A 26,452-nucleotide genomic window follows, 5' to 3' on the forward strand; every position below is an offset into this window, starting at 1 on the left:
TGCAACAAGTTTAAAAGTTTCCACAGACACGATAACAGCTCTATGTGCAGTTATTTCAGATTTAGACACATGTCCCACACGATAGCTCGCTGGCGTAGAACTTTTTTTGTTAGCGCAGTATCTTCCAAGCACCTCCCACTTAGTGCCAGCACTGTGATGACGCAGCTTTTTGTTATACGCTGATTGGCTAGACGAGTCTGTCTGTCAAGGCAACTACTTACGCCACTTTTCATTTCTATTGGACGAAATCCAGACTGATATATATACCGGGGGAGGAGCCAAGAGAGTGAATACACGTTAATCAGTATATCGCCAAAGCCAGGCTACCCTCCACCTGGGTGGGTACCCCACAGCATGGGGCCAAAGCCAGGCTATTACCCTCCACCTGGGTGGGTACCCCACAGCATGGGCCAAAGCCAGGCTACCCTCCACCTGGGTGGGTGGATACCCCCACAGCATGGGCCAAAGCAGGCTACCCTCCACCTGGGTGGGTACCCCCACAGCATGGGGCCAAAGCCAGGCTACCCTCCACCTGGGTGGGTACCCCCACAGCATGGGGCCAAAGCCAGGCTATACCCTCCACCTGGGTGGGTATACCACACAGCATGGGGCCAAAGCCAGGCTACCCTCCACCTGGGTGGGTACCCCCACAGCATGGGGCCAAAGCCAGGCTACCCTCCACCTGGGTGGATACCCCCACAGCATGGGGCCAAAGCAGGCTACCCTCCACCTGGGTGGGTATACCCCACAGCATGGGGCCAAAGCCAGGCTACCCTCCACCTGGGTGGTACCCCCACAGCATGGGGTCAAAGCCAGGCTACCCTCCACCTGGGTGGGTTACCCCCACAGCATGGGGCCAAAGCCAGGCTACCCTCCACCTGGGTGGGTACCCCCACAGCATGGGGCCAAAGCCAGGCTACCCTCCACCTGGGTGGGTTACCCCCACAGCATGGGGCCAAAGCCAGGCTACCCTCCACCTGGGTGGGTATACCCCACAGCATGGGGCCAAAGCCAGGCTACCCTCCACCTGGGTGGATACCCCCACAGCATGGGGCCAAAGCCAGGCTACCCTCCACCTGGGTGGGTACCCCACAGCAAGGGGCCAAAGCCAGGCTACCCTCCACCTGGGTGGGTTACCCCCACAGCATGGGGCCAAAGCCAGGCTACCCTCCACCTGGGTGGGTATACCCCACAGCATGGGGCCAAAGCCAGGCTACCCTCCACCTGGGTGGATACCCCCACAGCATGGGGCCAAAGCCAGGCTACCCTCCACCTGGGTGGGTACCCCACAGCAAGGGGCCAAAGCCAGGCTACCCTCCACCTGGGTGGGTACCCCACAGCATGGGGCCAAAGCCAGGCTACCCTCCACCTGGGTGGGTATACCCCACAGCATGGGGCCAAAGCCAGGCTACCCTCCACCTGGGTGGTACCCCCACAGCATGGGGCCAAAGCCAGGCTACCCTCCACCTGGGTGGGTACCCCCACAGCATGGGGCCAAAGCCAGGCTACCCTCCACCTGGGTGGGTACCCCCACAGCATGGGGCCAAAGCCAGGCTACCCTCCACCTGGGTGGGTATACCCCACAGCATGGGGCCAAAGCCAGGCTACCCTCCACCTGGGTGGGTATACCCCACAGCATGGGGCCAAAGCCAGGCTACCCTCCACCTGGGTGGGTACCCCCACAGCATGGGGCCAAAGCCAGGCTACCCTCCACCTGGGTGGGTATACCCCACAGCATGGGGCCAAAGCCAGGCTATACCCTCCACCTGGGTGGGTATACCCCACAGCATGGGGCCAAAGCCAGGCTACCCTCCACCTGGGTGGATACCCCCACAGCATGGGGCCAAAGCCAGGCTACCCTCCACCTGGGTGGGTACCCCCACAGCATGGGGCCAAAGCCAGGCTACCCTCCACCTGGGTGGGTATACCCCACAGCATGGGGCCAAAGCCAGGCTACCCTCCACCTGGGTGGGTACCCCACAGCATGGGGCCAAAGCCAGGCTATACCCTCCACCTGGGTGGGTACCCCACAGCATGGGGCCAAAGCCATTGCTACCCTCCACCTGGGTGGGTACCCCACAGCATGGGGCCAAAGCCAGGCTACCCTCCACCTGGGTGGGTACCCCCACAGCATGGGGCCAAAGCCAGGCTACCCTCCACCTGGGTGGTACCCCCACAGCATGGGGCCAAAGCCATGCTACCCTCCACCTGGGTGGGTACCCCACAGCATGGGGCCAAAGCCATGCTACCCTCCACCTGGGTGGGGGGTACCCCACAGCATGGGGTCAATTGGTCTGGCGTCTCAGCGCGGCACTGGGACGGTCGGTCGCTGTGGCGGGTTCTCTGCACCGGGCGGACCCGTGGAGAAAGGGGCGTATAGGAGCCAATGAGAATTCCCCCGTGGAGAAGGGGCGGAGGAGGAGCCAATGAGAATAAAGGGTGCAGAGCAGCCAATGAGAACACATGAAAGGACAGTGGAACACGTAGAAGCCTTAAATGAAAAGCGCACAAAATGCTTTGGATTGAGCCTCAGAAGATGCTAATTTTACCGAGAGAAAAGGAAACAATTTTTTTTTTTAAGAGTGAGAAGTTGAAGCAGCTTTTTATTTGGGCTTTTCTTTCTAGTTATAAGTTACGATGTATTAACCCTGTTATTCTTTTGTTCCATTTACCCCCCCTAGTAGACTAGAGAGGGCAGATCAGTAGGCCTAAAGGCGTGGTACTGCACACATTATAAAGTTAAAATAGTACAATTGTAAAAAAAAAAAAAAAAAAAAAAAAAAATCTAAGATAATTTTTTTAGGGAAATATTATCTGTATTGTTGTGACCCCGGGAAAAAAAATAGTTTGAAGTGGATATTTTGTTTTACCTTTTTTCATTTTTTTTTTTTGCTTTTCCAAATGTGAGAACATCCTAGAAAGTGTCAAGTCTCAAATCCTGGACCACATTATCTAGCATCCTAACGGAAACTGTCGTAACGGCTGCGGAGAGGAGAGGGAGAGAGAGAGAGAGAGAGAGAGAGAGAGAGAGAGAGAGAGAGAGAGAGAGAGAGAGAGAGAGAGAGAGAGAGAGCTCAGTGACCGAGTAAAAAAGAGACATTTGTGTCAAAGCCACAAAAGCTACCCCAGCCTGGGAAAAAAGTGCTCTTCAAAAAAAAAATGTATAAAACGTTTTATATTCTTATGATTCTATTTTACCTTAACTACAACTTATAAATCATGGCTCCTAGAGGCAGATAAGTTGTAACAAAAAAAAAAATTCACTAAATGAAAGGAGAAGAAGTAGGAGAAGAAAAAAGAAACGAAAAACTGAGACATTTCCGTAAGTGGAATAAAAGTGTCTGTCCATTTTGCTGCCAAACCACAAAGAGCTCGCCACACATTTTAAAAAACACAACGAAAAACTTAAAGAGAAACAAATGTGAAAGTGTGTGAGTTGTGGCTGGGAGAAAAAGAAAAAGTCATACAAAAAGGATTGCTATGCTGGTTTTTAACTGCAGGTCCTCAAGAGAAGCACTTTGTTTGTTTTTTAGAAGAAGGCACTTCAACCTTTTGGAATCTCTGGCAAAACCTTTGTTAACGACACCCCGTCACCTTCCTAATAACAGAACCTTGTCACCTTCCTAATAACAGAACCTTGTCACCTTCCTAATAACAGAACCTTGTCCCCTTCCTAATAACAGAACCTTGTCCCCTTCCTAATAACAGAACCTTGTCCCCTTCCTAATAACAGAACCTTGTCCCCTTCCTAATAACAGAACCTTGTCCCCTTCCTAATAACAGAACCTTGTCCCCTTCCTAATAACAGAACCTTGTCCCCTTCCTAATAACAGAACCTTGTCCCCTTCCTAATAACAGAACCTTGTCCCCTTCCTAATAACAGAACCTTGTCCCCTTCCTAATAGGTTTGAGAGGTTGTTTCCCCCCTTGTAGGCCACGAGTATACAGGCTTCTCTGCCTTTACCCATTCAGGGCATGGAACCCCTTTTGGTGTTTCAAACATTATGTTATAATTTACCTATTGAAAAATAGTCAGATCTACAAGCTCATAGCGCGCCATGAACTTGGTAGGTCTGCTATTTATTTATTTTTTATCGTTCAAATGTGCCTCAAATCTTTCCTAAAAATTGTCGTGATTTAGAAAACATTTATTTTAAATTTCGACGTCAGGCCTTAAATGCAGGGTAACTTTGCATCTCCATGCTGGTGGCCCTCTGACACCCAGTTCCTACTGACTGACTGGTTGATTTATAAGGACCTTTCCTTCCTTTAACTGTCTCCCTCCTTAATACCCCCCCCCCCCCCCCCCCACACACACACACACACACACACACACACGCTCGGTGTGTTGCATCCGTTTCCAGGCAGCCTATGAAATCTATTTTTAGAAGACGCAGCTATACAGTCTTTGAGACAGTTGCATCATTCATGGTCATGTTAAACCCTGACAGTTGTTGCATCATTCATGGTAATGATAAACCCTGACATATGTGAATGGCAAAAAAAAAAAAAAAAAAGATAGATACGATAGATAGATAGAAAAAAACGAAACATAACAATGACAGTTGAGGAAAATGTGTAAAAGAATGTTATTGCAGTGTACGAAATATCTCAAAAAATGAATTATTATAATTGCTTTTTATCTCAGTAAGGTGTATTTTTTTAGGTAGATGTATTGAAAACTAAATGATGTTTTTTTTTTTTTTTATGTCCGGCAGGTTTACATTTGTGTGTATCTTGCTGTTATTGATCAAATGACGGATGAAGTATTAGCTTTTTCCCTTTAGCTTTCTCTGTTATATCCAATCCTTTACCTTTACACGTACGTGAGTTTGTAGAGAACGCAATCTGGAACTGTGCGTCCATGATTCTGGTAGAAAGGCTCTTAGCGGGCACAGTACTCGATTAGCGTACGAGCTAGATGTACTTTTATCGTTTCGTATATAGGGAAGCCAGCATTGACTGTCCTTTCAACTTTATTCCACTTGAGTATCAATTACTTAAACCTCATGTTCTTATGGGTGAAATCAGCGGATTCTTATAGATTCTCTATTATTACAATAAAAAAAAACTACATAAACCCAGAGTTAACATAATTAAGCCCCAAAGCTGACATATGTGTCATTATCTGTGTCAATATAGCATTAACATAGGCATTTAGTTTATCCTTTGTTTTATCAGGCCTGTTGGTGCATATACAAAGACCAACAGTCAGAAGTATAAATCCCAATAATGGCTACCTAGGAGTCTAAATTATCACATATTATTATTATCTGTCATAATGTTAATAATTAATTTGGTGTGCAACCGACACTCTAACCCTCGGAAAACGACGTCCTTATGTGTCCGTGCAAAGTTGTCACGCCACACCGCGGGGCACCATTAATTAGCATATCATAGGTTTAAAAAGAAAAATCCATTTTATGAAAACGTAGTTTAAAAAAAGAAAAAAAAGTTTCCACATAACAAAGTTAAATGGAAGATATGGAAGAAAAAAAATAAAATCCACATTGCTGCTTTTTTTTTTTTTTTTTCTTTTAGCTACGGTTGTTGATGGATGGCGACTGTAGACCACTAGAATATTTCAACCTTTTATTTTCCTTTGCAAAGACACGACGCAGTCGAAGCCTCAAAACCTGCACCACATGGAAACCCACAAACTGCTCTTCGGCCCCTTCGTCTTCGTCTTCCATATAGCCTCTTCTCAGCTGCTTCTTTATAGTCAAAGGAAAAGGGTCTAAAAAAAAGAAAGGAGAAAAGAACCGAGGCGATATTCAGAACGTTGCCGTCGGGTCGGACCGCCCGGGTTTTGACATTCAAAGTGCGGGAGACGTCGAGACGACGTCGAGACGACTCTGAGACGACTAGGAGAGTATTGTTGCATATTATCGTCATATTTTTTTTGTTTTGATTTTGTTTTCTTTGTTGTCATATTATATATTATTTTCTGTTTGTATTAAAAACAGGACCTCGTAAACAACACAACACATCACCTCATTTTTATTTTTTTTATTTTATTTTAATTGTTTTTTTTATTTTTTTATTTCTTACCAAAACCTGGGGAGAAGAAACTACCATTTGCACGATCGCTTTGTGAGAGAATAACAGTTTTATTTTTTATTCAGATTTGTTTGGATACTGTAGATTTTTATAGCCCATATCGATCAATATCCCCCTCCCCCTTTATAGCCCATATCGATCAATATCCCCCTCCCCCTTTATAGCCCATATCGATCAATATCCCCCTCCCCTTTAAGAGCGGCTGATTATCTGATAATAGCATTTCTGTGACGTCGTCACCAAGTATAACAATATGTTTATAAACTCGCTGACATATCGTCTGTGAATTATTGACCTCTTATTGACCTCTTTATACTTAGTATTCTTACCCCCCCCCCCCCATCATTTATTTGATGAAAAATTATCTTAAAAGAAAAGTACTATTACAAGATCAAAATAATAATAATTGATCCTAAAAAAATTAAAAATAAAGAAAGCTCTTGGCACCTTTCAAAGTATTTTTTAAAATAGGCACGATTGGAAATTGATATTTTGGTTGCAAAAAAAGGAAAGAAATTCTTTTTTATGAAAAAAGAATTGGCTTAAGCCAGGAATTTGTAGCAATCAAATTTAGCATTTATATTTCTTTTTGTATTAAACAAATGATTATATTGACTTATCCTAAAAGAAAAGAAGCTGTTGGCATGTATAGAGTTTGTCCTCCCTGGGTTTCTGTGAGCTAATCTGAATCCTAGCACTTTCAAACCTTAAAAAAAAAGTATTGTTTTCTTTAAAAAAAAAAATCAGCTTATAATGTTCATATGTTTTTAATTTTTGTATTGATCCTGTATATGTATGTGCCATTAGTTTGATGTGTAGATTTTATCAGCCGTTATGTATTTTTCTCCTCCAAAAGAATAACAGTATTTTTGATAGATTTTTCACTAATAACCTTTTGCATATGAACCCCCCCAACCCCCCTTTCCCTCCACGCCTGTCCCCCCTTTCAGAGTCCTGTGCGTGCGTGCGTGCGTACGGGGTGGGTAATCAGCTCTGCCTCCCTTCTCTATCGCAAATCTAATCCAATCAAACCCCGCTATAATAGCCAAGCGCTTTTAAAGAGAAACTTGAACGACATTTCTGTCATTCTGCCTCGGTGAGAAACCAAACGAGAGCGTTGTCAGGGCAGTGTCGAAGCCACAAGACGACCACAGCCTGCATGGCACAGAAGGGCAGTTGCAACAGAGAGCCATCTGTGGTCCATTTTTAGACCATATAACTAACTGAACAATGGCAGGCAGTGCAGATTAAGTCAGGGCCAACCAAACCCCCCCGAGGTAGAGCACTTATTGCTTCTTGTGCCATTGGTAGACCTCTGATAGACCCATCGGTGCATGGACAGAACCTCAGAGGTCTCCTGTCTGAGCAGAACCACCTCTGATAGACCCATCGGTGCATGGACAGAACCTCAGAGGTCTGAGCAGAACCACCTCTGATAGACCCATCGGTGCATGGACAGAACCTCAGAGGTCTCCTGTCTGAGCAGAACCACCTCTGATAGACCCATCGGTGCATGGACAGAACCTCAGAGGTCTCCTGTCTGAGCAGAACCACCTCTGACAGACCCATCGGTGCATGGACAGAACCTCAGAGGTCTCCTGTCTGAGCAGAACCACCTCTGACAGACCCATCGGTGCACGGACAGAACCTCAGAGGTCTCCTGTCTGAGCAGAACCACCTCTGACAGACCCATCGGTGCATGGACAGAACCTCAGAGGTCTCCTGTCTGAGCAGAACCACCTCTGACAGACCCATCGGTGCATGGACAGAACCTCAGAGGTCTCCTGTCTGAGCAGAACCACCTCTGACAGACCCATCGGTGCACAGACAGAACCTCAGAGGTCTCCTGTCTGAGCAGAACCACCTCTGACAGACTCATCGGTGCATGGACAGAGGTATCCTCCCTTCTGGGCAGAACCACCACATGTTGATCTGTCTGTCGTGCCTTATATATGCAACCGATTTAAATCTAATTTGGTGGGTTTTCTTTTTTTTTTACTGTGCCAGAGCCTTGTTTTTATATCTTTAGAGACCCAGTTATACTAGTGGGCTATATATCGACGTACGATGCGTGATTTAAAATCATGCATCAGACGCAGTCTAGACCTAGTCTACGCAGTCTAGACGCAGTCTAGACCCAGTCTACGCAGTCTAGACGCAGTCTAGACCCAGTCTACGCAGTCTAGACTCAGTCTAGACCCAGTCTACTCATCTCCCATTTTCTTTTGTCAGACATAATTACGCTGGTCTCTGGTCTGATATGTCCCAGGTGTAGACAGATTCCTGTCTGATATGTCCCAGGTGTAGACAGACATGTCTGATATGTCCCAGGTGTAGACAGACATGTCTGATATGTCCCAGGTGTAGACAGACATGTCTGATATGTCCCAGGTGTAGACAGATTCCTGATTAGAGAGACAGAAAACCAGCATTGCTGGACTGCAGTGAAGAACTCCGTCTACATGGAGTCATAATGACACCCCATGGGGACTTACAAACTGCTCTGACACACACACACACACACACACACTGATACAACCTCCTTTTAATGTCTGTCAGTCTCACCCTGACTTCTGACAGTATTGTAAATGGTAAATGGTGCATTTATATAGCGCCTTTATCCAAGGCGCTTTACAGAGACTGTGCATTACATTCACCCATTCACACACCTTTACATAGATTGTGCATTACATTCACCCATTCACACACACATTCATACACCGATGGCAGCGGAAACCATGCAAGGCACCAACTAGCACATCGGGAGCAATTAGGGGTTCAGTGTCTTGCTCAAGGACACTTCGACAGTAACTCTGGGGGAGCCCGGGTTCGAACTGGCAACCTTACGGTTACCATCCAGGCACTCTACCCCTGAGCCACCGCCGCCCGTATTTTGGTTCTGTTCCTCTGCCCTGACTTCTGACAGTACTGTGGTTCTGTTCACCCTGACTCCTGACAGTACTGTGGTTCTGTTCACCCTGACTCCTGACAGTCCTGTGGTTCTGTTCACCCTGACTCCTGACAGTCCTGTGGTTCTGTTCACCCTGACTTCTGACAGTACTGTGGTTCTGTTCACCCTGACTCCTGACAGTCCTGTGGTTCTGTTCACCCTGACTCCTGACAGTACTGTGGTTCTGTTCATCCTGACTCCTGACAGTCCTGTGGTTCTGTTCACCCTGACTCCTGACAGTCCTGTGGTTCTGTTCACCCTGACTCCTGACAGTACTGTGGTTCTGTTCACCCTGACTCCTGACAGTACTGTGGTTCTGTTCACCCTGACTCCTGACAGTACTGTGGTTCTGTTCACCCTGACTCCTGACAGTCCTGTGGTTCTGTTCACCCTGACTCCTGACAGTCCTGTGGTTCTGTTCACCCTGACTCCTGACAGTACTGTGGTTCTGTTCACCCTGACTTCTGACAGTCCTGTGGTTCTGTTCACCCTGACTCCTGACAGTCGTGTGGTTCTGTTCACCCTGACTCCTGACAGTACTGTGGTTCTGTTCACCCTGACTCCTGACAGTCCTGTGGTTCTGTTCACCCTGACTCCTGACAGTACTGTGGTTCTGTTCACCCTGACTCCTGACAGTCCTGTGGTTCTGTTCACCCTGACTCCTGACAGTACTGTGGTTCTGTTCACCCTGACTCCTGACAGTACTGTGGTTCTGTTCAACCTGACTTCTGACAGTCCTGTGGTTCTGTTCACCCTGACTCCTGACAGTCCTGTGGTTCTGTTCACCCTGACTTCTGACAGTCCTGTGGTTCTGTTCACCCTGACTCCTGACAGTACTGTGGTTCTGTTCACCCTGACTCCTGACAGTACTGTGGTTCTGTTCACCCTGACTCCTGACAGTCCTGTGGTTCTGTTCAACCTGACTCCTGACAGTCCTGTGGTTCTGTTCACCCTGACTTCTGACAGTACTGTGGTTCTGGTTTCTCTGCCCTGGCTGTAGCGTCATTACCTCGTCTGTACCTGCTAGGGATGCACTTATCCTCACCTCTTACTAGCGGGTGCAGAAAACACATTTTTAAGGGAATTCTATTCATCAGTTTTAAAGCCTGAGAAGAAAGAAAATCGATTGGATTTTTAATACAGCTATCTTCTTCTTCTTTTTTTTTTTTTGCTTAATTTTTATTTTATTTGTTTTGCTTTTTAGTGAGGAAGCTGGGTACTGTCTGATGCAGACGACATCCAATATGTAGTTATTTTTAGTGAGGAAGCTGGGTACTGTCTGGTGCAGACGACATCCAATATGTAGTTCATTATATTGAACTACAGCTGGGTACTGTCTGGTGCAGACGACATCCAATATGTAGTTCATTATATTGAACTACAGCTGGGTACTGTCTGGTGCAGACGACATCCAATATGTAGTTCATTATATTGAACTACAGCTGGGTACTGTCTGGTGCAGACGACATCCAATATGTAGTTCATTATATTGAACTACAGCTGGGTACTGTCTGGTGCAGACGACATCCAATATGTAGTTCATTATATTGGACTACAGCTGGGTACTGTCTGGTGCAGACGACATCCAATATGTAGTTCATTATATTGGACTACAGCTGGGTACTGTCTGGTGCAGACGTCATCCAATATGTAGTTCATTATATTGGACTACAGCTGGGTACTGTCTGGTGCAGACGACATCCAATATGCAGTTCATTATATTGGACTACAGCTGGGTACTGTCTGGTGCAGACGACATCCAATATGTAGTTCATTATATTTCTAGCTTAAAATGTAAGTCTTGCATTCCACGCTCTTTGTGTGTATCTCTTGTTTAGCAACATTAGCCCATTTTCATTTTTACTACTTGCTATTACAGCCACCTCTGGAGAAAAATAAAAAGGGTGAATTATATTATATAAAACAAAAGGAAAATGGAATATTTGCATTTCACTTACACTATTTTATATAGAATGGAGTTTTATCAACTACACAGGGAGAAATATGTAAATGATATGCTTCGAAGAAAGAAAGAAAGACAGAAAGAAAGAAAGAAAGAAAGAAAGAAAGAAAGAAAGAAAGAAAGATAAACTTGCTTTTTTTGTTACATATCTCACATGCAATCATTTTGCTGCAATGTAAAAGTGACAGATTTGTATATTGGTTGAATCCAAAGAGACGGTGAACACAACAGCAGACCTATTGACTTATTGTACAGTACAATGTATCGTATTGTACAGTACAATGACTTATTGTACAGTACAATGTATGTTATTGTACAGTACAATGACTTATTGTACAGTACAATGTATGTTATTGTACAGTACAATGACTTATTGTACAGTACAATGTATCTTTGACTTGTCATGTGTTATGTTGAAATGATTAAAAGACAAACCAGCGGTTTCATACCTCCACCGAGTTGTTCTTTTCAAACCCTGTACCAGTGTTAATTTCGTCGACTAAAACTATGACCTCACCTATGGTCATGAAGTGTTCCTACTCTATATATGGTCATGAAGTGTTCCTACTCTCACCTATGGTCATGAAGTGTTCCTACTCTCACCTATGGTCATGAAGTGTTCCTACTCTCACCTATGGTCATGAAGTGTTCCTACTCTATATATGGTCATGAAGTGTTCCTACTCTCACCTATGGTCATGAAGTGTTCCTACTCTCACCTATGGTCATGAAGTGTTCCTACTCTCACCTATGGTCATGAAGTGTTCCTACTCTCACCTATGGTCATGAAGTGTTCCTACTCTCACCTATGGTCATGCAGTGTTCCTACTCTCACCTATATGGTCATGAAGTGTTCCTACTCTCACCTATGGTCATGAAGTGTGGGTCATGACCCAAATAATAAGGTTGCGAATACAAGCGGCCGAAATGAGTTTTCTTCGACGGGTGGCTGGCATCTCCCTTAGAGATATAGGGTGAGAAGTTCATCTCCCTTAGAGATATAGGGTGAGAAGTTCATCTCCCTTAGAGATATAGGGTGAGAAGTTCATCTCCCTTAGAGATAGGGTGAGAAGTTCATCTCCCTTAGAGATAGGGTGAGAAGTTCATCTCCCTTAGAGATAGGGTGAGAAGTTCATCTCCCTTAGAGATAGGGTGAGAAGTTCATCTCCCTTAGAGATAGGGTGAGAAGTTCATCTCCCTTAGAGATATAGGGTGAGAAGTTCAGTCACACGAGAGAGACTCGGAGTAGAACCGCTGCTCCTTCGCCTGGAAAGGAGCCAGCTTAGGTTGTTCGGGCATCTGGTTAGGATGCCTCTCGGGCGTCTCCCTAGGGAGGTCCTCGAGGCACGTCCCACTGGGAGGAGACCCCCGGGGCAGACCAAGGACCACGTCCCACTGGGAGGAGACCCCGGGGCAGACCAAGGACCACGTCCCACTGGTAGGAGACCCCGGGCAGACCAAGGACCACGTCCCACTGGGAGGAGACCCCAGGCAGACCAAGGACCACGTCCCACTGGGAGGAGACCCCCGGGGCAGACCAAGGACCACGTCCCACTGGGAGGAGACCCCGGGGCAGACCAAGGACCACGTCCCACTGGGAGGAAACCCCGGGGCAGACCAAGGACCACGTCCCACTGGGAGGAGACCCCGGGGCAGACCAAGGCGCAGTTGGAGGAAACACATCGACTCACTGGCCTTGGAACGTCTCGGGATCCCCCGGGAGGAAGTCACTAATGTTGCTCTGGAGAGGGAAGTCTGGAACTCTCTGGTGGAGCTGTTGCCCCCGCGACCCGACTACGGATAAGCGGTTGAAGATGGAACGGATGGATGAAAACTATGACGAGAAATGTTGGTCGACTACCTTTTTCCACTGACGAAACTAAATGTAAACTAAATGAAAACTAAGCTATGATGACTAAAACTAAGACTAAATATACTGACAATTTCGTCAACAAATAAAAACTAGACTAAAATGTTAGGAAGGGACTATAGTGGACAAGAGATCCAGTATAAGTCATTTTACAATGGGTTGAATGCTGAAAATAGCCGATCTACAAGCTCGCGTTGTGAGCTTGTAGATCGGCTATTATCAGCAAGTGTAAAATCGGTCATTACGACGGCATAAAGGCCCGACAAAATACATTTTAGTCGACTAAATCAACTGTAGATTTAGTCGACTAAAATCTTAGGATAATTAATTTGAATATGGTATAAATGCAGTGTCGTATAGAGCACCGAAGTCTGACGTCACTGTCAGTAGAGGGCGCCAGTCCACAGGTTCATGTATTTTTTATTTGCATTGAAATGGGATTTTAGGTCACTTCATATAAGAACTGTTTGAAGTTGACGTAAGCTCAGCTGGCGGTGACTCGACTCGTAGTGACCACGAAACATTAAATATAAAAAATAAAATAAAAACTTGTTTATTTTATTTTTATATATATTTCTTATCCTACGATTTTGTAACCCATTTTCCACCCCTGTGTCAATCATCTAATGTGATCCTGGGCTCTACACACCCTCCACCAACCTAGTCCCCATATATGGGGGACAAGGGGAGACCAACCTAGTCCCCATATATGGGGGACAAGGGGAGACCAACCTAGTCCCCATATATGGGGGACAAGGGGAGACCAACCTAGTCCCCATATATGGGGACAAAGGGAGAGCAACGGACTTGAACTCATGCTTCCTTCATGCCTGAGTGTCCAAGTTGCTCCTTTACACCTTTACAGGGGGGAGTTTCCCTGGTTGGACGTAGCGCGTGGAAGGAACACGTTATTCCAACCAGTTCCTTTCCCCTCCATCAGGCGCCCCGGCTGGCCAGGGGAGGCAGTTTAGAGACCAGGATTACTGCATGTTTTTTGTGGGGGTACCTACTACCCTAGGGGACACGGGGAGAACATGTGAGGGTACCTACCCAAGGGGACACGGGGAGAACATGTGAGGGTACCTACCCTAGGGGACACGGGGAGAACATGTGAGGGTACCTACCCTAGGGGACACGGGGAGAACATGTGAGGGTACCTACCCTAGGGGACACGGGGAGAACATGTGAGGGTACCTACCCTAGGGGACACGGGGAGAACATGTGAGGGTACCTACCCTAGGGGACACGGGGAGAACATGTGAGGGTACCTACCCTAGGGGACACGGGGAGAACATGTGAGGGTACCTACCCTAGGGGACACGGGGAGAACATGTGAGGGTACCTACCCTAGGGGACACGGGGAGAACATGTGAGGGTACCTACCCTAGGGGACACGGGGAGAACATGTGAGGGTACCTACCCTAGGGGACACGGGGAGAACATGTGAGGGTATCTACCCTAGGGGACACGGGGAGAACATGTGAGGGTATACCTACCCTAGGGGACACGGGGAGAACATGTGAGGGTACCTACCCTAGGGGACACGGGGAGAACATGTGAGGGTATACCTACCCTATAACATGCAAACTCCACACAGAAAGGCCCTTTCGCCAACCCCGCCTTCGGGTATGGGCACTGATGACGCGGAGGAGGAAACACGCCGCCAGCGCCCACAGCGCCCCGAGCGGGAATCGAACCCAGGACTCGTTTCTAACGCTTATTGTGTTACTCTTTGGGTATATTTGTACATTTCCACCTTCAGTCGATGCTTCATATCCATACGAGTGAAAAGGCTGGCGGGATGATCGGTTTATTTTTCAAACACAGTTCTCATATGAAGAGATCTAAAATCCCCCTATGGAGATTTCAATGCAAACAAAAAAAATACATGAACCTGTGGACTGGCGCCCTCTACTGACAGTGACGTCAGTGACTTGGGTGCTCTATAGTGAGTTGTATAGATTATGTTGAGGCCTCCATGATGATGTCATTTCAGAATCCTATACCCAGGAAAGGGATGCTCCGAGGTGCTCGTATCTCTGCCAGGCCAACGATTGGCTTCTGTCTGTTTTCCTTCTGGGCCAGACGGGTGTCCGTCTGAAACAGACCCAGACGGGTGTCCGTCTGAAACAGACCCAGAGCTAAACGGACTAACCAGAGTCCATCTGAAACAGGGCTGGGCAACTTTGACGATGGAGAGGGCCACTATATTTCCACACTCACTCTCTAGGGACATATATTACTGTCGTAATTCAAATTGGAATCCTGAAAGTTTACATTTTTATGTAATTTCAAATGCCTTTAATTGTCTCCACCAGGCCGAAGGCATGTGGGGAGAGTATGTTTTGCACTCCGTCCGTCCGTGTGTCCGTCCGTCCGTCCGTGTGTGTGTGTGTGTGTGTGTGTCCGTCCGTTAGTAGCTAATCTCGGCCACCGTTAACCCGGTCGATGCCAAATTTTGCACACACACTCCCTGGATGCCAACGATGAACCTCTGCCCCAAACTTTCCAGAACGGCCTGTTATAGCGCCACCAGGAGGCCGCTTTGTGCAAAACAACTTTTTGCACAGTACACCTACAGATTTTGTCCAAACATCACGCAAATTGGTACACAGTCTCTCTACAGCCATTCAACGAAACCGGTCTTTCAGATTTCTCAGACTCCATCCTGATTGGTTAAGATTGGCTTCCAAAGTTCACAGGAGTGCTCAGTTTCAAACAAAATGCTGCAAATCATGAACACATCGCGTGATTTCCTTGAAATTGTGCACGCACATTCCCACTAGGCCGAGGACGAAATGCCACATGAACAATTTCAACTCAGCCTCAAGGTGGCGCTATAACTGGCCGAAAAGTGTTTTTACCTCTAACTGCACGAATCTGTGGATCACTTTGTATGCCAACTCCCTAGAGGCCAAGGAAAAACCTTTGTCTGGAATTTTTCACATCTGCTCTTTATAGCGCCACCAGGAGGCCCACATATGTAAAACACATTTTCTATTATTACTCCTTCAGATTTTATCCAAATTTCACGCAAATCGGTACACATGATCTCCATAGTCATGTGATCAACACAGGTTTGTTTGATTTCTCATATTCCATCCTGATTGGCCACGATTGGCTCCTACAGTTTTCAGGAGTAGCCCGCTTTGTACAAATCGCCACAACTCCTCAACGCAGCGTCCGATTGCGATGAAACTGTGCACGCATATCCCCACTAGGCTGAGGAAGAAATCCTGGTGGAGACCTGTGCCCAGAAGGGCACTTTTTCTAGTTATACATGTGTTGAGCATTGAGCTACTAATTTAGACTGAAGTAATTAAAGCTGGTCATGTTTGCATGTTGTGGAATTGTAAACAGCTGAAACCAACATTATATCAGCATTCTGACGTTAACCTGAGGGCCACATTAAGTGAAGGTGGGGGGCCGCATGTGGCCCCTGGGCCGCCAGTTGCCCACCAACCCAGAGCTAAACGGACTAACCAGAGTCTAACTCTGAAACAGACCCAGAGCTAAATGGACTAACCAGAGTCTAACTCTGAAACAGACCCAGAGCTAAATGGACTAACCAGAGTCTAACTCTAAAACAGACCCAGAGCTAAATGGACTAACCAGAGTCTAACTCTGAAACAGACCCAGAGCTAAATGGACTAACCAGAGTCTAACTCTGAAACAGACCCAGAGCTAAATGGACTAACCAGAGTCTAACTCTGAAACAGACCCAGAGCTAAATGGACTAACCAGAGTCTAACTCTGAAACAGACCCAGAGCTAAACGGACTAACCAGAGTCTAACTCTGAAACAGACCCAGAGCTAAATGGACTAACCAGAGTCTAACTCTGAAACAGACCCAGAGCTAAATGGACTAACCAGAGTCTAACTCTGAAACAGACCCAGAGCTAAATGGACTAACCAGAGTCTAACTCTCATTGTCCCTTTATCTCATTTAGACCTGCAGGTCATTTCTACAAATGTCAGTTTTCTGAAAAAGAAACTCTGTTTCTATGTCAGTGGCACTCAACCTATTTCATGTCAATGACCCCCAGAATTATCTTTATTTAGGCCGCGGACCCCCCATCTGAAAATATGTTGTTCCAGGGACCCCCCATCTGAAAATATGTTGTTCCAGGGACCCCCCATCTGAAAATATGTTGTTCCAGGGACCCCCCATCTGAAAATATGTTGTTCCAGGGACCCCCCATCTGAAAATATGTTGTTCCAGGGACCCCCCCATCTGAAAATATGTTGTTCCAGGGACCCCCCATCTGAAAATATGTTGTTCCAGGGACCCCCCATCTGAAAATATGTTGTTCCAGGGACCCCCCATCTGAAAATATGTTGTTCCAGGGACCCCCCATCTGAAAATATGTTGTTCCAGGGACCCCCCATCTGAAAATATGTTGCTCCAGGGACCCCCCATCTGAAAATATGTTGTTCCAGGGACCCCGACAGAAGCAAAGATTCGAGTTAAAAAAAGTTCGCTCTGAAAGAATATACAGTATATTCAAAGATTCGCGCCACATTTTCAAGATTTTTCAAAAATAGCAGATACAGTACAGGCTCGTAGCGCTATGAGCTTGTGGGTCTGCTATTTTTCAATAGCTAAAGTATAACATAATTCTTAAAACACCAACAGAGGTTCCCGTGCAGAACGGTTTATAGACCCTCACCACAAGGTACGCTACACACATGATTAAAAACACGCTACACACATGATTAAAAACACGCTACACACATGATTAAAAACACGCTACACACATGATTAAAAACACGCTACACACATGATTAAAAACACGCTACACACATGATTAAAAACACGCTACACACATGATTAAAAACACGCTACACACATGATTAAAAACACGCTACACACATGATTAAAAACACGCTACACACATGATTAAAAACACGCTACACACATGATTAAAAACACGCTACACACATGATTAAAAACACGCTACACACATGATTAAAAACACGCTACACACATGATTAAAAACACGCTACACACATGATTAAAAACACGCTACACACATGATTAAAAACACGCTACACACATGATTAAAAACACGCTACACACATGATTAAAAACACGCTACACACATGATTAAAAACACGCTACACACATGATTAAAAACACGCTACACACATGATTAAAAACACGCTACACACATGATTAAAAACACGCTACACACATGATTAAAAACACGCTACACACATGATTAAAAACACGCTACACACATGATTAAAAACACGCTACACACATGATTAAAAACACGCTACACACATGATTAAAAACACGCTACACACATGATTAAAAACAGTCATTATGAGACTGAATGATCCTGCGTGTTGCACCGAGCAGTGTTGCATGTTGTTCATGGGAAACGTGCCATATACAGTTACAGTATATCAATAAGCAAAGTAATACGTGTGATTTAACACATTCTGACCTGAGATCAGATTCTAAAAATGTCTTCTATGTCAGTCGCTCTTCGATTTTTCAAAAATAGCAGACCTACAAGCTCGTAGCGCGCCACTCGGTGGCGCGCTATGAGCTTGTAGATCTGCTATTTTTAAATAGCTAAAGCATAACGTGATGCTGACACCAAAAGGGGTTCCCGCCCCAAAATGGGTTAAAGTGTAAACTTATAGTTGCACACACGGTGCATGCATTGATTGCATGCGCTGAAAACAGGGCCAATCGATAAGCTCATAACTCATATTACGCTGTGACGCGTTGTTGGTGTGTGAGCTTGTAGATCAGCTGTTTTCAGGGTGTCTGATGGCAGGCCACAATGTGAACATCAAGCATGCCAGTATAAGAGATGGAGCACGCACGCACGCACGCACGCACGCACGCACGCTTCATTCATTCATTCATTCATGTTTTACACGAAATTACACTGAGTAATCAAACTCCTTTTCAGTGTCATGGAGTAATATAATCACATTATAAAAACTATAAATACATCAGAAGATCAGGAAAAGAAAACCGAAAGGTATGAATGTGAATTAGGCTACATAAGGTTTACAAATAAAATCTTAAACTAGCTAAAAACAAAATGATCTAAAAACAGTTACATATTGTGGGGGTCTGTGTGCTCACCAGGGTTTTAAAACGATGCACGCACACGCACGCACGCACGCACGCACGCACACACACACACACACACACACACACACACACACACACACACACACACACACACACACACACACACACACACACACACACACACACACACACACACACACACACACACACACACACACACACACACACACACACACACACACACACACACACACACACACACAAATATAAAGGCATGGTGAAAAAGGATAATGTGACAGCTGGCTCGGGGCCTGCTGGGTTCTCTAAAGTCTGGGTTACGTCTCACAGAACTAGAACACCAGTAAACTTACAAGCATAGCTGAGCCTCAAACGGGCCTAATTATAGCCCCGTAGAGCCCAGCCTATACTTATGCAGCAGAGCAGCCTGTAGCCACTCTGCCGCAGTAAACTTAGGCCATTTTGTTCGGGAACACCTTTTGGTGTTAGCATTATGTTATGCTTTATAGCTATTGAAAAACAGCAGATCTACAAGCTCATAGTGGCGCGCTACGAGCTTGTAGGTCTGCTATTTTTTGAAAAATCGAAGAACGACTGACATAGAAACACAGCTTTTTCAGAAAACTGTCATTTTCAAACAGCAAAGCAAAGCAAAGGTACCATGTTTACCCAGGGTAACTGGACTAAGCTCAGTAACTTGTTTACAGCCAGGCCCTGCTCATATAGAACATTTCATGGTAGGGGTTCAATGCCTTGCTCAAGGGCACTTCAGCGGTGGTAATTATAATATGACGGGGGTACGAACTATAGCGACCTTCCAGTATCAAGACCGCTCCGCAAACCGTTCGGCCACCACTGCCCCTCATCTTTAGACTCTGATCTCAGGTCAGAATGTGTTAGACTACAATGCCCACTGGGCCATAATATAACTCACAAAATAGCAACCCCGGTTGGTTTCCTAGAATCTTTTTGTAGGTGAATGTAGAGCCTAAAGCTGTCCTCAACATGGCTGCTTTGTCCCCTGAATGTAGAGCCTAAAGCTGTCCTCAACATGGCTGCTTTGTCCCCTTTGTAGGTGAATGTAGAGCCTAAAGCTGTCCTCAACATGGCTGCTTTGTCCCCTTTGTAGGTGAATGTAGAGCCTAAAGCTGTCCTCAACATGGCTGCTTTGTCCCCTTTGTAGGTGAATGTAGAGCGTAAAGCTGTCCTCAACATGGCTGCTTTGTCCCCTTTGTAGGTGAATGTAGAGCCTAAAGCTGTCCTCAACATGGCTGCTTTGTCCCCTTTGTAGGTGAATGTAGAGTAAAGCTGTCCTCAACATGGCTGCTTTGTCCCCTTTGTAGGTGAATGTAGAGCCTAAAGCTGTCCTCAACATGGCTGCTTTGTCCCCTTTGTAGGTGAATGTAGAGCCTAAAGCTGTCCTCAACATGGCTGCTTTGTCCCCTTTGTAGGTGAATGTAGAGCCTAAAGCTGTCCTCAACATGGCTGCTTTGTCCCCTTTGTAGGTGAATGTAGAGCCTAAAGCTGTCCTCAACATGGCTGCTTTGTCCCCTTTGTAGGTGAATGTAGAGCCTAAAGCTGTCCTCAACATGGCTGCTTTGTCCCCTTTGTAGGTGAATGTAGAGCCTAAAGCTGTCCTCAACATGGCTGCTTTGTCCCCTTTGTAGGTGAATGTAGAGCCTAAAGCTGTCCTCAACATGGCTGCTTTGTCCCCTTTGTAGGTGAATGTAGAGCCTAAAGCTGTCCCCAACATGGCTGCTTTGTCCCCTTTGTAGGTGAATGTAGAGTAAAGCTGTCCTCAACATGGCTGCTTTGTCCCCTTTGTAGGTGAATGTAGAGCGTAAAGCTGTCCCCAACATGGCTGCTTTGTCCCCTTTGTAGGTGAATGTAGAGCCTAAAGCTGTCCTCAACATGGCTGCTTTGTCCCCTTTGTAGGTGAATGTAGAGTAAAGCTGTCCTCAACATGGCTGCTTTGTCCCCTTTGTAGGTGAATGTAGAGCCTAAAGCTGTCCTCAACATGGCTGCTTTGTCCCCTTTGTAGGTGAATGTAGAGTAAAGCTGTCCTCAACATGGCTGCTTTGTCCCCTTTGTAGGTGAATGTAGAGCCTAAAGCTGTCCTCAACATGGCTGCTTTGTCCCCTTTGTAGGTGAATGTAGAGTAAAGCTGTCCTCAACATGGCTGCTTTGTCCCCTTTGTAGGTGAATGTAGAGTAAAGCTGTCCTCAACATGGCTGCTTTGTCCCCTTTGTAGGTGAATGTAGAGTAAAGCTGTCCTCAACATGGCTGCTTTGTCCCCTTTGTAGGTGAATGTAGAGTAAAGCTGTCCTCAACATGGCTGCTTTGTCCCCTTTGTAGGTGAATGTAGAGCCTAAAGCTGTCCCCAACATGGCTGCTTTGTCCCCTTTGTAGGTGAATGTAGAGCCTAAAGCTGTCCCCAACATGGCTGCTTTGTCCCCTTTGTAGGTGAATGTAGAGCCTAAAGCTATCCTCAACATGGCTGCTTTGTTCCCTTTGTAGGTGAATGTAGAGCCTAAAGCTGTCCTCAACATGGCTGCTTTGTCCCCTTTGTAGGTGAATGTAGAGCCTAAAGCTGTCCTCAACATGGCTGCTTTGTCCCCTTTGTAGGTGAATGTAGAGCCTAAAGCTGTCCCCAACATGGCTGCTTTGTCCCCTTTGTAGGTGAATGTAGAGTAAAGCTGTCCTCAACATGGCTGCTTTGTCCCCTTTGTAGGTGAATGTAGAGTAAAGCTGTCCTCAACATGGCTGCTTTGTCCCCTTTGTAGGTGAATGTAGAGCCTAAAGCTGTCCTCAACATGGCTGCTTTGTCCCCTTTGTAGGTGAATGTAGAGCCTAAAGCTGTCCTCAACATGGCTGCTTTGTCCCCTTTGTAGGTGAATGTAGAGCCTAAAGCTGTCCTCAACATGGCTGCTTTGTCCCCTTTGTAGGTGAATGTAGAGCCTAAAGCTGTCCTCAACATGGCTGCTTTGTCCCCTTTGTAGGTGAATGTAGAGCCTAAAGCTGTCCTCAACATGGCTGCTTTGTCCCCTTTGTAGGTGAATGTAGAGCCTAAAGCTGTCCTCAACATGGCTGCTTTGTCCCCTTTGTAGGTGAATGTAGAGCCTAAAGCTGTCCTCAACATGGCTGCTTTGTCCCCTTTGTAGGTGAATGTAGAGCCTAAAGCTGTCCTCAACATGGCTGCTTTGTCCCCTTTGTAGGTGAATGTAGAGCCTAAAGCTGTCCTCAACATGGCTGCTTTGTCCCCTTTGTAGGTGAATGTAGAGTAAAGCTGTCCTCAACATGGCTGCTTTGTCCCCTTTGTAGGTGAATGTAGAGCCTAAAGCTGTCCTCAACATGGCTGCTTTGTCCCCTTTGTAGGTGAATGTAGAGCCTAAAGCTGTCCTCAACATGGCTGCTTTGTCCCCTTTGTAGGTGAATGTAGAGCCTAAAGCTGTCCTCAACATGGCTGCTTTGTCCCCTTTGTAGGTGAATGTAGAGTAAAGCTGTCCTCAACATGGCTGCTTTGTCCCCTTTGTAGGTGAATGTAGAGTAAAGCTGTCCTCAACATGGCTGCTTTGTCCCCTTTGTAGGTGAATGTAGAGCCTAAAGCTGTCCTCAACATGGCTGCTTTGTCCCCTTTGTAGGTGAATGTAGAGCCTAAAGCTGTCCTCAACATGGCTGCTTTGTCCCCTTTGTAGGTGAATGTAGAGCCTAAAGCTGTCCTCAACATGGCTGCTTTGTCCCCTTTGTAGGTGAATGTAGAGTAAAGCTGTCCTCAACATGGCTGCTTTGTCCCCTTTGTAGGTGAATGTAGAGCCTAAAGCTGTCCTCAACATGGCTGCTTTGTCCCCTTTGTAGGTGAATGTAGAGCCTAAAGCTGTCCTCAACATGGCTGCTTTGTCCCCTTTGTAGGTGAATGTAGAGCCTAAAGCTGTCCTCAACATGGCTGCTTTGTCCCCTTTGTAGGTGAATGTAGAGCCTAAAGCTGTCCTCAACATGGCTGCTTTGTCCCCTTTGTAGGTGAATGTAGAGTAAAGCTGTCCTCAACATGGCTGCTTTGTCCCCTTTGTAGGTGAATGTAGAGCCTAAAGCTGTCCTCAACATGGCTGCTTTGTCCCCTTTGTAGGTGAATGTAGAGCCTAAAGCTGTCCTCAACATGGCTGCTTTGTCCCCTTTGTAGGTGAATGTAGAGCCTAAAGCTGTCCTCAACATGGCTGCTTTGTCCCCTTTGTAGGTGAATGTAGAGCCTAAAGCTGTCCTCAACATGGCTGCTTTGTCCCCTTTGTAGGTGAATGTAGAGCCTAAAGCTGTCCTCAACATGGCTGCTTTGTCCCCTTTGTAGGTGAATGTAGAGCCTAAAGCTGTCCTCAACATGGCTGCTTTGTCCCCTTTGTAGGTGAATGTAGAGCCTAAAGCTGTCCTCAACATGGCTGCTTTGTCCCCTTTGTAGGTGAATGTAGAGCCTAAAGCTGTCCCCAACTTGGCTGCTTTGTCCCCTTTGTAGGTGAATGTAGAGTAAAGCTGTCCTCAACATGGCTGCTTTGTCCCCTTTGTAGGTGAATGTAGAGCGTAAAGCTGTCCCCAACATGGCTGCTTTGTCCCCTTTGTAGGTGAATGTAGAGCGTAAAGCTGTCCCCAACATGGCTGCTTTGTCCCCTTTGTAGGTGAATGTAGAGCCTAAAGCTGTCCCCAACATGGCTGCTTTGTCCCCTTTGTAGGTGAATGTAGAGCCTAAAGCTGTCCCCAACATGGCTGCTTTGTCCCCTTTGTAGGTGAATGTAGAGCCTAAAGCTGTCCTCAACATGGCTGCTTTGTCCCCTTTGTAGGTGAATGTAGAGCCTAAAGCTGTCCTCAACATGGCTGCTTTGTCCCCTTTGTAGGTGAATGTAGAGCCTAAAGCTGTCCTCAACATGGCTGCTTTGTCCCCTTTGTAGGTGAATGTAGAGCCTAAAGCTGTCCTCAACATGGCTGCTTTGTCCCCTTTGTAGGTGAATGTAGAGCTAAAGCTGTCCTCAACATGGCTGCTTTGTCCCCTTTGTAGGTGAATGTAGAGCCTAAAGCTGTCCTCAACATGGCTGCTTTGTCCCCTTTGTAGGTGAATGTAGAGCCTAAAGCTGTCCTCAACATGGCTGCTTTGTCCCCTTTGTAGGTGAATGTAGAGCCTAAAGCTGTCCTCAACATGGCTGCTTTGTCCCCTTTGTAGGTGAATGTAGAGCCTAAAGCTGTCCTCAACATGGCTGCTTTGTCCCCTTTGTAGGTGAATGTAGAGTAAAGCTGTCCTCAACATGGCTGCTTTGTCCCCTTTGTAGGTGAATGTAGAGTAAAGCTGTCCTCAACATGGCTGCTTTGTCCCCTTTGTAGGTGAATGTAGAGCCTAAAGCTGTCCTCAACATGGCTGCTTTGTCCCCTTTGTAGGTGAATGTAGAGCCTAAAGCTGTCCTCAACATGGCTGCTTTGTCCCCTTTGTAGGTGAATGTAGAGCCTAAAGCTGTCCTCAACATGGCTGCTTTGTCCCCTTTGTAGGTGAATGTAGAGTAAAGCTGTCCTCAACATGGCTGCTTTGTCCCCTTTGTAGGTGAATGTAGAGCCTAAAGCTGTCCTCAACATGGCTGCTTTGTCCCCTTTGTAGGTGAATGTAGAGCCTAAAGCTGTCCTCAACATGGCTGCTTTGTCCCCTTTGTAGGTGAATGTAGAGCCTAAAGCTGTCCTCAACATGGCTGCTTTGTCCCCTTTGTAGGTGAATGTAGAGCCTAAAGCTGTCCTCAACATGGCTGCTTTGTCCCCTTTGTAGGTGAATGTAGAGCCTAAAGCTGTCCTCAACATGGCTGCTTTGTCCCCTTTGTAGGTGAATGTAGAGCCTAAAGCTGTCCTCAACATGGCTGCTTTGTCCCCTTTGTAGGTGAATGTAGAGCCTAAAGCTGTCCTCAACATGGCTGCTTTGTCCCCTTTGTAGGTGAATGTAGAGCCTAAAGCTGTCCTCAACATGGCTGCTTTGTCCCCTTTGTAGGTGAATGTAGAGCCTAAAGCTGTCCTCAACATGGCTGCTTTGTCCCCTTTGTAGGTGAATGTAGAGCTAAAGCTGTCCTCAACATGGCTGCTTTGTCCCCTTTGTAGGTGAATGTAGAGCCTAAAGCTGTCCTCAACATGGCTGCTTTGTCCCCTTTGTAGGTGAATGTAGAGCCTAAAGCTGTCCTCAACATGGCTGCTTTGTCCCCTTTGTAGGTGAATGTAGAGCCTAAAGCTGTCCTCAACATGGCTGCTTTGTCCCCTTTGTAGGTGAATGTAGAGCCTAAAGCTGTCCTCAACATGGCTGCTTTGTCCCCTTTGTAGGTGAATGTAGAGTAAAGCTGTCCTCAACATGGCTGCTTTGTCCCCTTTGTAGGTGAATGTAGAGCCTAAAGCTGTCCTCAACATGGCTGCTTTGTCCCCTTTGTAGGTGAATGTAGAGCCTAAAGCTGTCCTCAACATGGCTGCTTTGTCCCCTTTGTAGGTGAATGTAGAGCCTAAAGCTGTCCTCAACATGGCTGCTTTGTCCCCTTTGTAGGTGAATGTAGAGTAAAGCTGTCCTCAACATGGCTGCTTTGTCCCCTTTGTAGGTGAATGTAGAGCCTAAAGCTGTCCTCAACATGGCTGCTTTGTCCCCTTTGTAGGTGAATGTAGAGTAAAGCTGTCCTCAACATGGCTGCTTTGTCCCCTTTGTAGGTGAATGTAGAGCCTAAAGCTGTCCTCAACATGGCTGCTTTGTCCCCTTTGTAGGTGAATGTAGAGTAAAGCTGTCCTCAACATGGCTGCTTTGTCCCCTTTGTAGGTGAATGTAGAGTAAAGCTGTCCTCAACATGGCTGCTTTGTCCCCTTTGTAGGTGAATGTAGAGCCTAAAGCTGTCCTCAACATGGCTGCTTTGTCCCCTTTGTAGGTGAATGTAGAGCCTAAAGCTGTCCTCAACATGGCTGCTTTGTCCCCTTTGTAGGTGAATGTAGAGCCTAAAGCTGTCCTCAACATGGCTGCTTTGTCCCCTTTGTAGGTGAATGTAGAGTAAAGCTGTCCTCAACATGGCTGCTTTGTCCCCTTTGTAGGTGAATGTAGAGTAAAGCTGTCCTCAACATGGCTGCTTTGTCCCCTTTGTAGGTGAATGTAGAGCGTAAAGCTGTCCTCAACATGGCTGCTTTGTCCCCTTTGTAGGTGAATGTAGAGCCTAAAGCTGTCCTCAACATGGCTGCTTTGTCCCCTTTGTAGGTGAATGTAGAGCCTAAAGCTGTCCTCAACATGGCTGCTTTGTCCCCTTTGTAGGTGAATGTAGAGTAAAGCTGTCCTCAACATGGCTGCTTTGTCCCCTTTGTAGGTGAATGTATAGCCTAAAGCTGTCCTCAACATGGCTGCTTTGTCCCCTTTGTAGGTGAATGTAGAGCCTAAAGCTGTCCTCAACATGGCTGCTTTGTCCCCTTTGTAGGTGAATGTAGAAAGCTGTCCTCAACATGGCTGCTTTGTCCCCTTTGTAGGTGAACTCGTAGAGTAAAGCTGTCCTCAACATGGCTGCTT

General features: G+C 46.4%; 2 long non-coding RNA genes across 2 annotated transcripts; both read right to left on the bottom strand.

The window, feature by feature from the left end:
• Positions 1-2,859: 2,859 nt before the first annotated feature.
• On the bottom strand, positions 2,860-3,919 carry LOC310861196. The gene is made up of 2 exons (XR_014569475.1): positions 3,887-3,919; positions 2,860-3,611 (listed from the first exon to the last, which is right to left on the bottom strand). It is a non-coding gene; the product is annotated as an uncharacterized lncRNA (long non-coding RNA).
• Positions 3,920-8,255: 4,336 nt separating this feature from the next.
• Positions 8,256-11,494, bottom strand: LOC310861009. The gene is made up of 3 exons (XR_014569449.1): positions 9,732-11,494; positions 8,434-8,626; positions 8,256-8,303 (listed from the first exon to the last, which is right to left on the bottom strand). It is a non-coding gene; the product is annotated as an uncharacterized lncRNA (long non-coding RNA).
• Between the last annotated feature and the right edge of the window lie 14,958 nt (positions 11,495-26,452).

Source organism: Protomyctophum parallelum (assembly GCF_964188405.1).
Source record: "Protomyctophum parallelum genome assembly, chromosome: 7".
Classification (NCBI taxonomy): Eukaryota; Metazoa; Chordata; class Actinopteri; order Myctophiformes; family Myctophidae; genus Protomyctophum; species Protomyctophum parallelum.